This window comes from Macaca nemestrina, chromosome 17 (genome assembly GCF_043159975.1).
Source record: "Macaca nemestrina isolate mMacNem1 chromosome 17, mMacNem.hap1, whole genome shotgun sequence".
Lineage (NCBI taxonomy): Eukaryota > Metazoa > Chordata > Mammalia > Primates > Cercopithecidae > Macaca > Macaca nemestrina.
Window position 1 is genome coordinate 18,731,642 of NC_092141.1, and position 13,048 is coordinate 18,744,689.

General features: G+C 52.8%; 1 pseudogene; it reads right to left on the reverse strand.

Moving 5' to 3' along the window:
- Positions 1-588: 588 nt before the first annotated feature.
- On the reverse strand, positions 589-7,461 carry LOC139359460 (coactosin-like protein pseudogene; annotated as a pseudogene).
- Between the last annotated feature and the right edge of the window lie 5,587 nt (positions 7,462-13,048).

Here is a 13,048-nt window from a genome sequence, read left to right on the forward strand (position 1 = left end):
CTTTTGAAGGCTGTAGTCACTGGGTGTCACTTCTGGCCCAGCTGCCCCTCAGTGGTAAACAGGAAGGGGGACCAAAAAAAACTGAGATGGCAAAACAAACCCAGGCTCCGGAAGCAACATGAGGTCACGCAGATCCCACTAGGCAGCCTCTTTACATATAAGAGAAATGCTAGAAAAAGGGATTACTGCAGGAGGCACCTTGGATCTGATGACAGGCAGGACCTTGCATCAAAATGATTTTTCTTTAGAACAAAAGAAAGGGTGAGAAAAGAGGCCGGGCGCGGTGGCTCAAGCCTGTAATCCCAGCACTTTGGGAGGCCGAGACGGGCGGATCACGAGGTCAGGAGATCGAGACCATCCTGGCTAACACGGCGAAACCCCGTCTCTACTAAAAAATACAAAAAAGTAGCCGGGTGAGGTGGCGGCCGCCTGTAGTCCCAGCTACTCGGGAGGCTGAGGCAGGAGAATGGTGTAAACCTGACCTGGGAGGCGGAGCTTGCAGTGAGCTGAGATCCGGCCACTGCACCCCAGCCTGGGCGGCAGAGCAAGACTCCGTCTCAAAAAAAAAAAAAAAAAAAAAAAAAAAAAAGAAAGGGTGAGAAAAGAAAAGATCAAAGAAAGGGGTTCCATGAGCTTCATGAGATAGGACACAGCAGTGTTGTAAGGGAAGCAGGAAGATGGGGGCTGTGGACACAGGGTGGCGGATGGTGCCTCTCATGGCTTCTTTTCTCCCTGTTGGGCTGGTGGGTTGGTAGCTGAGGCCGGAGGTCCCCTCCCCTGGGGAGCAGGCAGATGACTTGGGCAAGGGGCAGTGGGGAAGCTGGGGTTACTCCACCTGGGCATCACGATTGGCTCCCTCAGTCTTCTTCAGTTTCCTCTCCATTAAATCTCCCTCCACCTCCTTCTGATCACTGATCACAAACTCCTTAGCGAAATCCTGTATGATCTCCTTCACTGGGGTCTTGACGTTCTTGCCAATCTACCTGATGAGGGCAAACATGGACCTCCTGCTCATGGCATCCCCTGTGGTGACACACACGAAGGCAAGCAACCAGACCTCGTCTGTACGCTGCAGGATGAAGTGCTGGTATTCTGCTCCTTGCCTGACAGGGACGATGATGGAGCCATCATATTTAAAAGTCACCCAGATGACGGCCAATCTGTCGTCTTGTGCTAGGTTGTAGGCCTCCCGGCAAGCCTCTTTGTCAATCTTGGTGGCCATCACCACGGTGCTGCAGTGGAGACACTGCCAGGGGGGACCAAGCATGCCCCTGGCCATGGCGGGGATGGGAGCGTGGTAGTGGTGATAGTGACCTGGTGTCTGCAAGCTCCAAGCATGGCTGCAGCTCTGCTAAACTCTCAATTTTCAATTACTCTAATTGCTTGAAACTCAAATAGCCACATGGGGCTAGTGGCCACCATTTGGACAGAGTGACTCCAGCCTTCCATGTGGTGTAATTTTATTTGCTAGCCTTTAGCATCATGTGATGTGATCTTCTTCACTTGTTTTCTGTCTCTGTGACCAGAGCATCAGCTCCTTGAGGTGGGGATTCGTTTGTCTTGTCCACTGCTGTATGCTGGGGCTAGAAGTGGATCTGGCATATAGTAGATGCTCAAGACGTAATTGCCGAATGAATGCATGAGTAAATGAATGACTCCTGGGACCATACATTCTGAATTTCTCCAAAAGGAATGCTAGTTCTGCCAGGGATTGCTGCTCTGTGACCTCAAGTCAGGATCTTGCCCTCTCTGGGCTCAGCATCCTGACCAAGGGGCACTGGGGCCCCTCTGGTCCTAAGGCTCTGAAACTTCCTGCTGCTTACTCGGCCCTGTTGGGAGAAAAGCTGAGTGTTGGGAGAGAAGCTGAGGTAGGGTTTGCATGTCTGCTAGACTTGCTGGCTCCTTACTTCTAGCATTCCCATTATCTCAAGCATATTTCAAAGAATATGCTGCACCATCACAGCTGTAGCTCACTCACTTGATACATTGCTTCCTTTAAACCCCCACATCCTCACCACCTGTTTGTTTGAACACCAATAAATAGCCTGGGCTCCCAGAGCTTGAGGCCTTCGCAGCCCCCATACTAGCGTTGGCCCCATGGTCCCACTTTCTCTCTTATTATTTCTCATTCCTTTGACTCCACTGGACTTTGCAGCTTCCACAGCCTGGTGTTGAGTCTGATCACCCCAACATGCCCAAACTGCCCCAATCTATCCTTCATCCCCAATGCCCACCCCTAGCCTCCCCAGCCACCTTATAGGAAGGAGGCCAGATGGGCTTCCTGTCCCCGGAGACTGTGTCTAGGAAGCCATCAGAGCAGGCTGCCTGTGCCATCTCCTTAACAAATGGCCTTAGGAAGTATTTGGGGGTGGGATAAAGTGGTGATGGCTGTGGGGCTGTGTCCCAAATCAACAGCTCTCCAGCTGGCCAAGGGCAAGTGTTTCTTAGGAGCCAGGCCAGGGCAGGCTGGTAGTTGTGGCACGTGCACCAGGAGTCGGCTCCAGGGTCCTCCAAGCCTGGGCCCTGCAGTCGGCCACCCTCACCCTCTCGTGCCTGTGCTTAGGGTTCAAAGGGGGCAGGGGGTGCTTGGGCCCTACATGCTTCTTGTGGGGAATTGTAGGAACCTGGCATGAGGAAGTGAGGAGTGGGTGCTGACTGTGAGTGACTCAAACTCTGACTGCCCCAGCATCCAACACTAAAAACGCATGCATGTGTGCCTGCTCAGCCAGACACAGCACACAGCTATGCATGCTGACATGCACATGCTCGAAGGCATGGGCACAGACACACACTTACTTGTTTTTGTTTTTATTTGAGACAGAGTCTTGCTCTGTTGCCAGGCTGGAGTGCAGTGGCATGATCTCAGCTCACTACAACCTCTGCCTCCCAGGTTCAAGCGATTCTCCTGCCTGAGCCTCCTGAGTTGCTAGGGCTACAGGTGTGAGCCACTACACCCAGCTAATTTTTGTATTTTTAGTAGAGACAGAGTTTCACCATGCTGGCCAGGATGGTCTTGATTTCTTGACCTTGTGATCCACCTGCTTCAGCCTCCCAAAGTGCTGAGATTACAGGTGTGAGCCACTGTGCCCAGCCATTTTATGTGTTATTTTAATAATTTTTATGTTTAGAGAGGGATCTTACTCTCTTCCCCATGTTGGATTGCAGTGGTGGTATCTTAGCTCACTGCAGCCTCAACCTCCTGAGCCCAAGCAAGACTCCCTCCACTGCCCTGCCAGTAGCTGAGGATACAGGCCCACACCACCATGCCCGGCATTTAAACAATTCTTTTTTGTACGGATGGGATCTTGCTATGTTGCCCAGGCTGATCTCAAACTGCGGGGCTCAAGTGATCCTCCTACCTCAGCCTCCCAAAGTCCTGGCATTATGGGCATTAGCCACTATGTTTGGTCCTATTTATTCATTAGATTTGAGTTGCAAATCTTGAAAGTTCATCCATATTTGTAGGATGTGTAAGTATTCCATTCATTTTAATAACTGAATAGTATCCCCCTGTGCACATATAATATATGTTGCTCATTTATTCATCTGTTGATGAACAATTGGGCTGTTTCTACCTTTTGGCTGTTGTGAATATGCTGCTCTTGATGTTGGGACACAAGTATCTGGCTTTTAAAAAAAAAGTATTTTATTTTTCGATAAGTTATTGGGGCATAGGTGGTATTTGGTTACATGAGTAAGTTCTTTAGTGGTGATTTCTGAGATTTTTGGTGCACCCATCACCCGAGCAGTATACACTGCACCATATTTGTTGTCTTTTATCCCTCGCCCTCCTCCCACTCTTCCCCGCAAGTCCCCAATGTCCATTGTATCATTCTTATGCCGTTGCATCCTCACAACTTAGCTCCCACATATCAGTGAGAACATATGATGTTTGGTTTTCCATTCCTGAGTTCAAATACCTGTTTGCAACCCTGCTGTCAGGAGTTTTGGACATCTACTTAGGAGTGGAATTACTAGGTCATATGGTAGTTTTACGTTTGACTTTTTGAGGAACTGCCAAACTTTTCCACATTATACATTCCATGGGCCACTGCATTATACATTCCCATGAGCAATGCATGAGGGTTCCAGTTCCTTCACATCTCCAACACTGGCTATTTTCCATTTGTTTCATAATAGCATCCTAATGAGGTTTTTTTTTTTTTTTTTTTTTTTGAGACGGAGTCTTGCTCTGTCACCCAGGCTGGAGTGCTGTGGCCGGATCTCAGCTCACTGCAAGCTCCGCCTCCCGGGTTCCCGCCATTCTCCTGCCTCAGCCTCCCGAGTAGCTGGGACTACAGGCGCCCACCACCTCGCCCGGCTAGTTTTTTGTATTTTTTAGTAGAGACGGGGTTTCACTGTGTTAGCCAGGATGGTCTCGATCTCCTGACCTTGTGATCCACCCGTCTCGGCCTCCCAAAGTGCTGGGATTACAGGCTTGAGCCACCGCGCCCGGCCCCTAATGAGTTTTAAATTATAACTCATTGTGGTTTTGATTTGCATTTCCCTAATGACTAATGACGGTGAGCATCTTCTGATGTGTAGATGCTGGAAGTGGGGACACTGTAACAGGATAGCAGCCTTGGCATTGCCTTAGCAGCAGTGTAGGATGGGGGCCAGGAAGCATGAATGAGGGTGAGAAGGGAGAGGAAGAGGGAGAGAGAAAGAGAGAAGAGAGATGGTGAGAGGGAAGAGAGAGGTGGAAAGCAAAAGACGGGTAGAGAGAGATGGGGAGAAACAGACTGAGAGGGAGAGGAGGATGGAGAGAGCAGAGAAAGAGAAAGAGAGATGGGGAAAGGGGCAAGAGATGACAAGAGAGACAGAGAAGCCAGAGAGGGAGAAAGGGAAGGAGGCAGAGAGAGACAGAGCAGGAGGTTGGGGCACTCTGGGTCCCAGTTTCCAGTGCAGCTGTAGGTCGCCATCACCTAACCACATGTGCCATAAAGTCCTCCTGCCAGCTGCTCACAGCCCCCGAGAGCCCCTCCTCCTGGAGAATAAAACCTTTGGTGACTGCCCTTCCTCAATGGATTTTGGTTGTATCTAATGAACCGAGTCTTCCCGTCTATCATCTTCTTGGGCTCACCACTCCACTAAACACTGCACCCTCGGTTTGGGAGAACCAGTGGTGCCCCCATCTCACTAGGCTCCCGAGGAAGCTTGTGACCTAGGCTTAGGCCCGAAGTAGCCGGGTACCCACTGGGGCTCTCTTCTCCTTTCACTAAGATGAGAAAGAGACCAAAGAACGGTCTGCAGAGAGGGTGCCTGTGCAAACACCCAGGAAACCAGGGTCCTAAGCCGTCTTCATTTCCTAACAGCCACACATTCCCTTCCATGCCTCCTTAATGAGGGCATGAAGCACAGTGTACCTCTGTCCAGCTGTGTGCAAAGGTATGTGTGTGTGCATGTGTGTGTGTTGTGGGGGTGTGCAGTAGGCAGCAAGGAGAGGGCAGCTCCTGCTCAAAGCTGCAAGTCTCTCTGAAAGATCGAGATTCCCTGGACCACAGCAAGGCAGTATGTTCATTGCATCCATTTTTATTAGCATTTAAACTTGTATTTTGAGTAGCATATAAACCTTAAGTTGGTTAACTATTCTTACAAGCATTTACACAGTAAGATAAACACATGATAATGTACACTGAAATTATGCACCCTCGCCCACCCGCCACCCCCACCAAAATTATCTTGCAAACCTACGCCCAGCAAAGGATCCCGTAGTGCACTTTGGGAGGTGTAGACAGGAAGCCTGGGTCTCCGTAGCTCATTCCATCTTTTCACCATCTGTGGGCTACCAGGCTGCGTTGGTTTGCTAGGGCTCCCTTAAAGTACCACAGACTGGGCAGCTTCAGCAACAGAATCTCGCTGTCTCGCAGTCCTGCAGGCTGTAGGTCCAAGAGCAAGATCAAGGTGTCGGCAGGGAAGGCCCCTTTCCAGGGCGGTCCAGGAAGGCTCTGTTCCAGGCCTCTCTCCTGGCGTGTAGGTGGCCTTCCCTGTGTCTCTTTACCTTGTCTTCCCTCTATGCGTGTCTCTGTGTCTAAATTTGCCCTTTTTATAAGGACGTCAGTCATATTGAATTGGGCACCCCCTACTGAACTCATTTTTGATTTTAGCTTATTTCTGTAAGATGCTATCTCCAAATAAGATCACATTCTCAGGCACTGGGGCTAAGGACATCAACACAGGAATTTCAGGGGACAAATTCAACCCATCACACAGACCCTCCCCGAGGCCACCTCTGCGTCATCTTTGTCTACAGGCAAATTGGCATCTAAAAAGTGTCTGCCCAAGACATGCGTCTGGCCCATGGTACAGCCAGTCCACACAGCCAATGGTGAGATCTGGGTGGCATTGTTTCCTCACCACCATGCCTCAAGCAAGCAGCTGCCTTCTTATAACAGGGTGGACACAAATCCCAGCACTGGTGCAATCACTTGCTGGCTGTGGGTGAAGTAGCCCCACGTCAGTGTGCTGCAAAGATGCGGCTTAGAATGTTACGGCTTGTGTGAAAGATGCGCAGATTTCTATTCCTTCCGATCTGTAGTTTCAAGTTCTGTTCGTCTGAACCCAAGGGGCTCTGTAGGGTGCCTCTGGAACAGCCGGGCTGTTTAGGGGTGCTGAAAACACAAGGTACCCAGGCTCAACCCCAGCTTCAATCACACAATCTTGTTGACATGTTTTTTGGTCAGTTTTTTAATTGGTCTTTTGTATAATTTTTTTTTTTTTTTTTTTTTTTTTTTTTTGAGACGGAGTCTGGCTCTGTCACCCAGGCTGGAGTGCAGTGGCGCGATCTCGGCTCACTGCAAGCTCCGCCTCCCGGGTTTACGCCATTCTCCTGCCTCAGCCTCCCGAGTAGCTGGGACTACAGGCGCCCGCCACCTCGCCCGGCTAGTTTTTTGTATTTTTTAGTAGAGACGGGGTTTCACCGTGTTAGCCAGGATGGTCTCGATCTCCTGACCTCGTGATCCGCCCGTCTCGGCCTCCCAAAGTGCTGGGATTACAGGCTTGAGCCACCGCGCCCGGCCTGTATAATTTTTTTTTAAGAAAAGGGATCCTTTGGCAGAAAGAAAATCTGAAACTCTAAATACCTAAATACTGTCCATTTTATCCATGTGTTGTTGGTCCTACCCCCAAAACATATCCTGATTCCAGCTATTTGTCGTGACCACTTTGATCTGAGCTCCCATCATTTTTCTCCTGGATTACTGTACCAGCCTCCACGATGGCCTTCCTGCTGCCACCTGCCCTCTCCCCAGGGTTCAGCAAGATTTTTCTGAAAAGGACCTGCTAGTAAGCGTCTTGAGCTTCGTGGACCCTGCGGTCTTTGTTGCACATACTCAACAATTACTCAGCTCTGCCACTGCAGCCCCAAAGCAGTCACAGACAAGAAGTGAACACAACGGAGGATCTGTGGCTGCAATAAACCTTTATTCACCACAACAGGAGTGGGGCTTCATGTGGATTGTGGGGCTTCATGTGGATTGTGGGCCTTAGTTTGCCAACCCCTGCCTGACTTCATGGCAACAGTGACCTTCATATTTATGCCTCTTAAAAACATGTGTAAGCCGAGTGCAGTGGCTCATGCCTGTAATCCCAACACTTTGAGAGGCCAAAGCTGGAGGATTGCTTGGGAGCAGGAGGTCCAGACCAGCCCGGATAGCACAGCGAGATCCCATCTCTGCAAGAAACCATTTCAAAAGCAGCCAGGCATAGGGGCCCACACATGTAGTCCCAGCTACTCAGGAGGCTGAGGTGGGAGGATTGCTTGAGCCTGGGAAGTCAAAGCTGTAGTGAGCTGTGTTTGGGCCACTGCACTTCAGCCTGGGTGACGGAGCAAGACTCTCTCTCTCTCTCTCTCTATATATATATATGTATATATATACACTGTGTTTGAGAGTAATGGTTGTCTACAAGACACACCTTTAATTAATCACAGCCAGCCCTCAAATAATCTGTATAGTGTAGGACCCTTACAACGCTACACTCCCAACTGTTCTCCCCACCCATCTTTTGCTTTCTTTCTTTCCACGGATTCTGTGACCATCTTCCTCTCCTCATTGACTCTGCGTGAGCGGGATTCCTGGTGGAGGAAGGGTAGCCGGTGAGAAATGAAGTACCAAGAAACTAGCAAAGGGTCTTCTGGCTGTCTGGGGAGAGTCCTTGTGTCATCCCCAGCCTAGTCTCAAGGGTTCTGGGCCAGTCACCCTGTGGCCTCTCTGTGCTGTGTCTCTGAATCTGGCCTCCATGGGAAGGACCCTGGGAGACCCAGCAGAGTGGGGTGCCTGGGTTGATAAACACCCTCCTGCTCCTCTGGCTGTGTGGCTCAGGGATAGGCCACATCACTGCCCCCTTTGAGATGGGCCCAGAGGACCTTGTGGTGCAAGCATGAAGCTTGGCACCTGGAGCCTGGGACCAACTGCCCCTTCCTGTGTCCTGGAGTTGGGGTCCAGTCCTGAGAAGACTCTCAGTCACCTGTCGGTGCTGATGAGGGGAGGGAGGGGTCTGTGGACTGAGAGGGGCCATTGCTAGGGGACTCTTAGCAGCACTGCTCAGTGGTCTGGTCAGTGGGGGTCTGTCAGCAGAGAGTTGAACTCTGGGGCTCAGACACAGAAAAGCTGGTCAGTGACCCCTTCTCCTTTTTCAGTTCTTGCCGCACGTGCAGAGAGAGAGGAACTTCCAGTGCCCACTATGGAGCCAGAGTCCACAGCATGGGGAGGGCCCCATCGAGAGGCAGCACTGCAGCTAGAGGTAGCTCCAGAGCCCTCCGGGCCCTGCACCGGTACAGCAAAGGACCAGCCAAGCGAGGAGCTACCAGACCTCATGCCACCTGCTATAGCCACTGGCTTCAACTCTGGAGCTGAGAGTGTAGCTGGAGATAGACGTGGCAGAGAGGAGATTGCGAGCAAGGCTCCAGCCAGCAGCTCCCAAGCTGCCCCTAGTCCCGGGCATGGTGTGAGCCTTGGTGTCGGAGGCCAGGGTGTTCAGCCTGGGTTCCTCTACCTCACTAAAGAGAGGCCTCTTTTATTTACTAGAGCCACAGCCCTGCTGCATCAGGACCTTTTCACTCTGCTGGTGCTGGGGCTGTCTATCTGCAAGCTGGAGGTGCTTGAGAGCAGGAAAAGAAGCCTGCGAGAAAGAGTTCCAAGAGCTCCTCCTGCTCCCAGAGGTGGAGTCCTCCTCCAGGCATGGAGGTCTCTCCGCTACTGGGCTTCTGGGCTATTTGCCCCTGATTTGCTCCCTGGGACAGGCTCTTCTTAACAGGCAGGCAAGGGGTATGGGGACTAGGTGGGGGCTTCAAAGGGTACAGCATCAAATCTTCCAAACTCAGCACTTGTGCCCCGGGGTTTCTAATCTGTCTTCTGCCCTAGGATTTATTCATACTGTTAAATTACCAGTTTATGCAAATGACGTTTAAATAAAGTGTGATTTCTGAAACTTCATGCCTTTTTGAACTCCCTAATGTTAGATGGTGTTTTTGAGGCGATCCTGAAAATCTCTGATAGTTGTGTCTTTTGCTGCGGTTGTTTGTGTGATTGAGTTACCACCAAATCAACTGTTATTGGAAATCTTTCAGGTATGGCTTTTTAAAAAGACCTAGACCTACTCTTGCCTGTTTTGACCCTCCAGTTTATTGTGGAAGAAATGATCATGTAGTTTCATGTCTCCGGCAGATCAATCACTTTCCTCAGTCCATAGCAGGGAGGAGTCATGGCACCCCAGAGGGTTACTGGGAGGAGGTGAGGAGGTGTATGGAATCCGGCCCTGCCACACAGACCTAGCACGTTACACCCTAGCCAAGTCCCCTGCTAAGGGAGGGGCACACCCTCTGCCCTCAACTGTCAGCCACCCATCCCCCACCTGCACCCCCAGGACTGCCCCAGATGGGGAGGTCTGCGATTGGGGAGGACACATAGATGTTCTGATGCTAGCTACAGGACCTGGGGGTGGTGACAGTGACAAGGATCTGGGTGCATATAGGAGTTGGGCAGCCAGGTCTGGCCAGAGCAGTGACACATGCATCCACACATTAATGCACTCACATACATGTGCACGCTCACCTGCACAAACACACTGCACACACCCATGTTGTAACTTCAGGGACGGGAGGATGCTGACTCTGCACCCTGCTGACCCAGGCAAGGGCCCTCTGTAATGGGTGCCATGATTCCACAATGTCACTGCTGCTGAGTACCTGCCTGTCTACTTGCCTGCCCTCTCTGTGTCTGGAGCTCTTGGAGACAAGACACACAGTAGTATCTGGTTCTGTGCAGAGGAGGCTTTCCTGAGTGAGAGGCACAGCTGGATCAGCAGACTCAGGTGAGTGTGACCTGCTGTGTTCCCTCCCTGCTGACGTGGGAAAGTTGCTACCTGGTGGGCAGTGCTGTCCTCTGGGCAGGTGCCGAGGAGGGTCATCCCTGAGCACTCACCAGGTGCCCATTCTGCACTGACTGTGTAGACGGTTGTTTCCTGCATCCTCACAGCAACTCTGTGGGGTGGGTGCTGTCCCCAAATGTACCCGTTTGACAAGTGAGCTGTCTAGGGTCAGAGGAGCCGATACTGGCCCAGGGACCCAGATGTGAGCCTGGGATGTGCTCTCAGCCCTGCCCTGGGCTGTGCTGGGCTCAAGCCCTGACCTCTGCGGCCTCCCAGCCCTGGATTCCAAATCTCCCTGGGGTTCTGGACTTCAGTGGGGCAGAGACTGGCCCCGGAAGAGGCACTAAAATGGAGGCCCTGTGGGTGGTGGGGAGGCGGGGGTTCTCAGTCCAATTCTGTGCCTTAAGGTGGAAGGAGGTCTCACCAAGAGTTCAGACTTCAGGTGTGGTCACTGATGGTCCCTGTGGGCCCCACTGGACACATGGGGTCCTTCGTCTAGGAGTAGGGTGGGGAGCCCTCTGCCCTTGGGCAGTTGTGGAAAATGAAGGAGCTCTGGAGGGCTGCCTGGAGGATGATGACTGTCCCTCCTGGTCAAAGGGGCTTGGGGACTGGGATCTTCCCCGAGCAGCCCTTCCTCTGTCTGATCCCCTGGAGGCGTTGCCCTTCCTTTGCCCCAAGCGCTCCTGGGGGGATGGTCCCCCTGGGTGTTCTCTGGGACCAAGGCCCCAGAGTTCTCTTGTTCTTTCTTGGTGACCTGGGAAATTGAAGCCCCCTCCTGTATTGACAGCTGGGAATTGTACAGTCCACCGTCCTTCCACCTGAGACAGGCTCTCCATGAGCACAGAGGCTGCTTTGGGTGCAATAGACGATTTTCCCCAAACCAAACAGCCTCCTGGCTTGGCTAGCATTGTTCCTGAAGCAGCTTCCCTGGCCAGAGTGTGTGAGAATTGGAGTAGGACGGAGCAGTCACCAGTTATCTTGCTTCCTACAGAAAACTGGGTATCTTCATGGAGATTGATCCTATACAGATCTCCGCTCCTGACCACATCTGCCTCCAGTTGCCCGGAATAGCTCATCGTGAGCCCTTGACGCTCCGCAGGTGGATGCCGTTTGCCCTGCCGGGGCAGGTGTGTATCGATCTGAGAGCACTTGCGGACAATAGGCCTCTCTTTCCAGGTTGTCCTGTGCTCAAGTCTTCAGGAAGGAGCCCACCCCAGGTGGGATGCAAGGACTCCAGAGACTGAGGAAGGGGTGGGGTCACTGGGTCTGGCCCCCTGTCACCTGGAAGGGGTGGTAGAATGGGGCTCCTCGGGCCGGAGGGTGTCTAGGGGTGTGGCAGGAGTAGTTTGGGTGTTGTCTGGAGCACTCGGGTACAGCAGAACCATTGGATGACTTGGTCTTGTGGGATGGTGATGGATGAGGTCATGGATACCCCGCATGTGCATGGGTGAGGGGACATTATTGACAAGTATGAGCAGGTACAGGTAGGGCCACTCCCTCGAGGGAGGTGGGACCTTGTCTCCCTCACTGTGCCTGGTCAAAGGCTCCTGGGCTCCCTAAGATCACAGGGCCAGGACAGGCTGTCCATGCCCTTGGGACCCCAAGTGCCTCATCTTGCCCCCATTCCCCTGACCCCCTCTGGGTCACAGGCACGGGAGCTGGGTCAGCAGTGGACACGGAGCACAAGCATGTTGACATCTGGAAATTCACCGATTGCCTCGGGATTGTGTGGTGAGTCCTCTGTCCCCTGACACATCGGTCTCACCTCAGGGACAGGTTTTGTTTTTAGAAAGATTCTCTGAGGCAGTATATGTCTCCCCGGCTCATGCCAACCTTCTCTCCAGGGTCAGAACTCCTCCCTGCCTCTCCTGCAGGTCCAGTCGGTGGTCGGGGTTAGAGCAGAGCCTTGAGGCCCATCTAGGGAGCTCAGAAGAGTGGGTGGGACAGAGAGGGGGCTGGGTCTGACCCCTGGGCTCTCAGCACTTAGGTCCTCACATCAGCAGGAGAAGAGGGGACAGCCTATGGGCCTGGCCCTGTCCCCTTAGGGGCTGTGCTGGTGAGATCTGGGGGTGGTAGCCACAGGCTAGGGGACCCCTGGCCTGTGGGCTATTATGTAGCAGGTCTCTGTGGGCTCAGGGGGCCCAGCTGAGGCATCCTATAGGGAGGGGTATGGGGACATCAATGGCAGTGACCCTGAGAGGCTGGGGGAGAAGAAGGGTAGGGCCTGGCCTGGGCATCTCATGGTGAGGCCAGGGGGGCAACAGAGCATGCAGCTGAAGGCCAGGGAGTGGTGCTGGGAAGGGATCTGGGCATGGTAAGGGGAGCCCAGCCAGAAGCTGGCCCCTCAGGACTCACAGGATGGAGAGAGGGAGGAGCCTGTTGGAGGGGGGCGGGGAGAGCCCCTGAGACCTGCCACTTCTGGGATGCACCTCAACCAAGCCAGCCCAGGGTGGAGCTGCCAGCCTTGGGAAGACAACAGATGGGGTGGGCAAGGAACAGTGGCACACCTGGGACCCCTCAGTGGGGGGACTTGGTCAGTCCCCAAGGCTCTGCGTGGCCCTCCAGAGACTCTGGTTCCTGCTAGCTGTCAGCAGCACGCAGGGTGGATGGGGGTGCTGAGTCAGCACAGGTAGGACAGCCAGGCACTCCATGTCCCAGCTACTGCAGTGGCTGGGAGGAG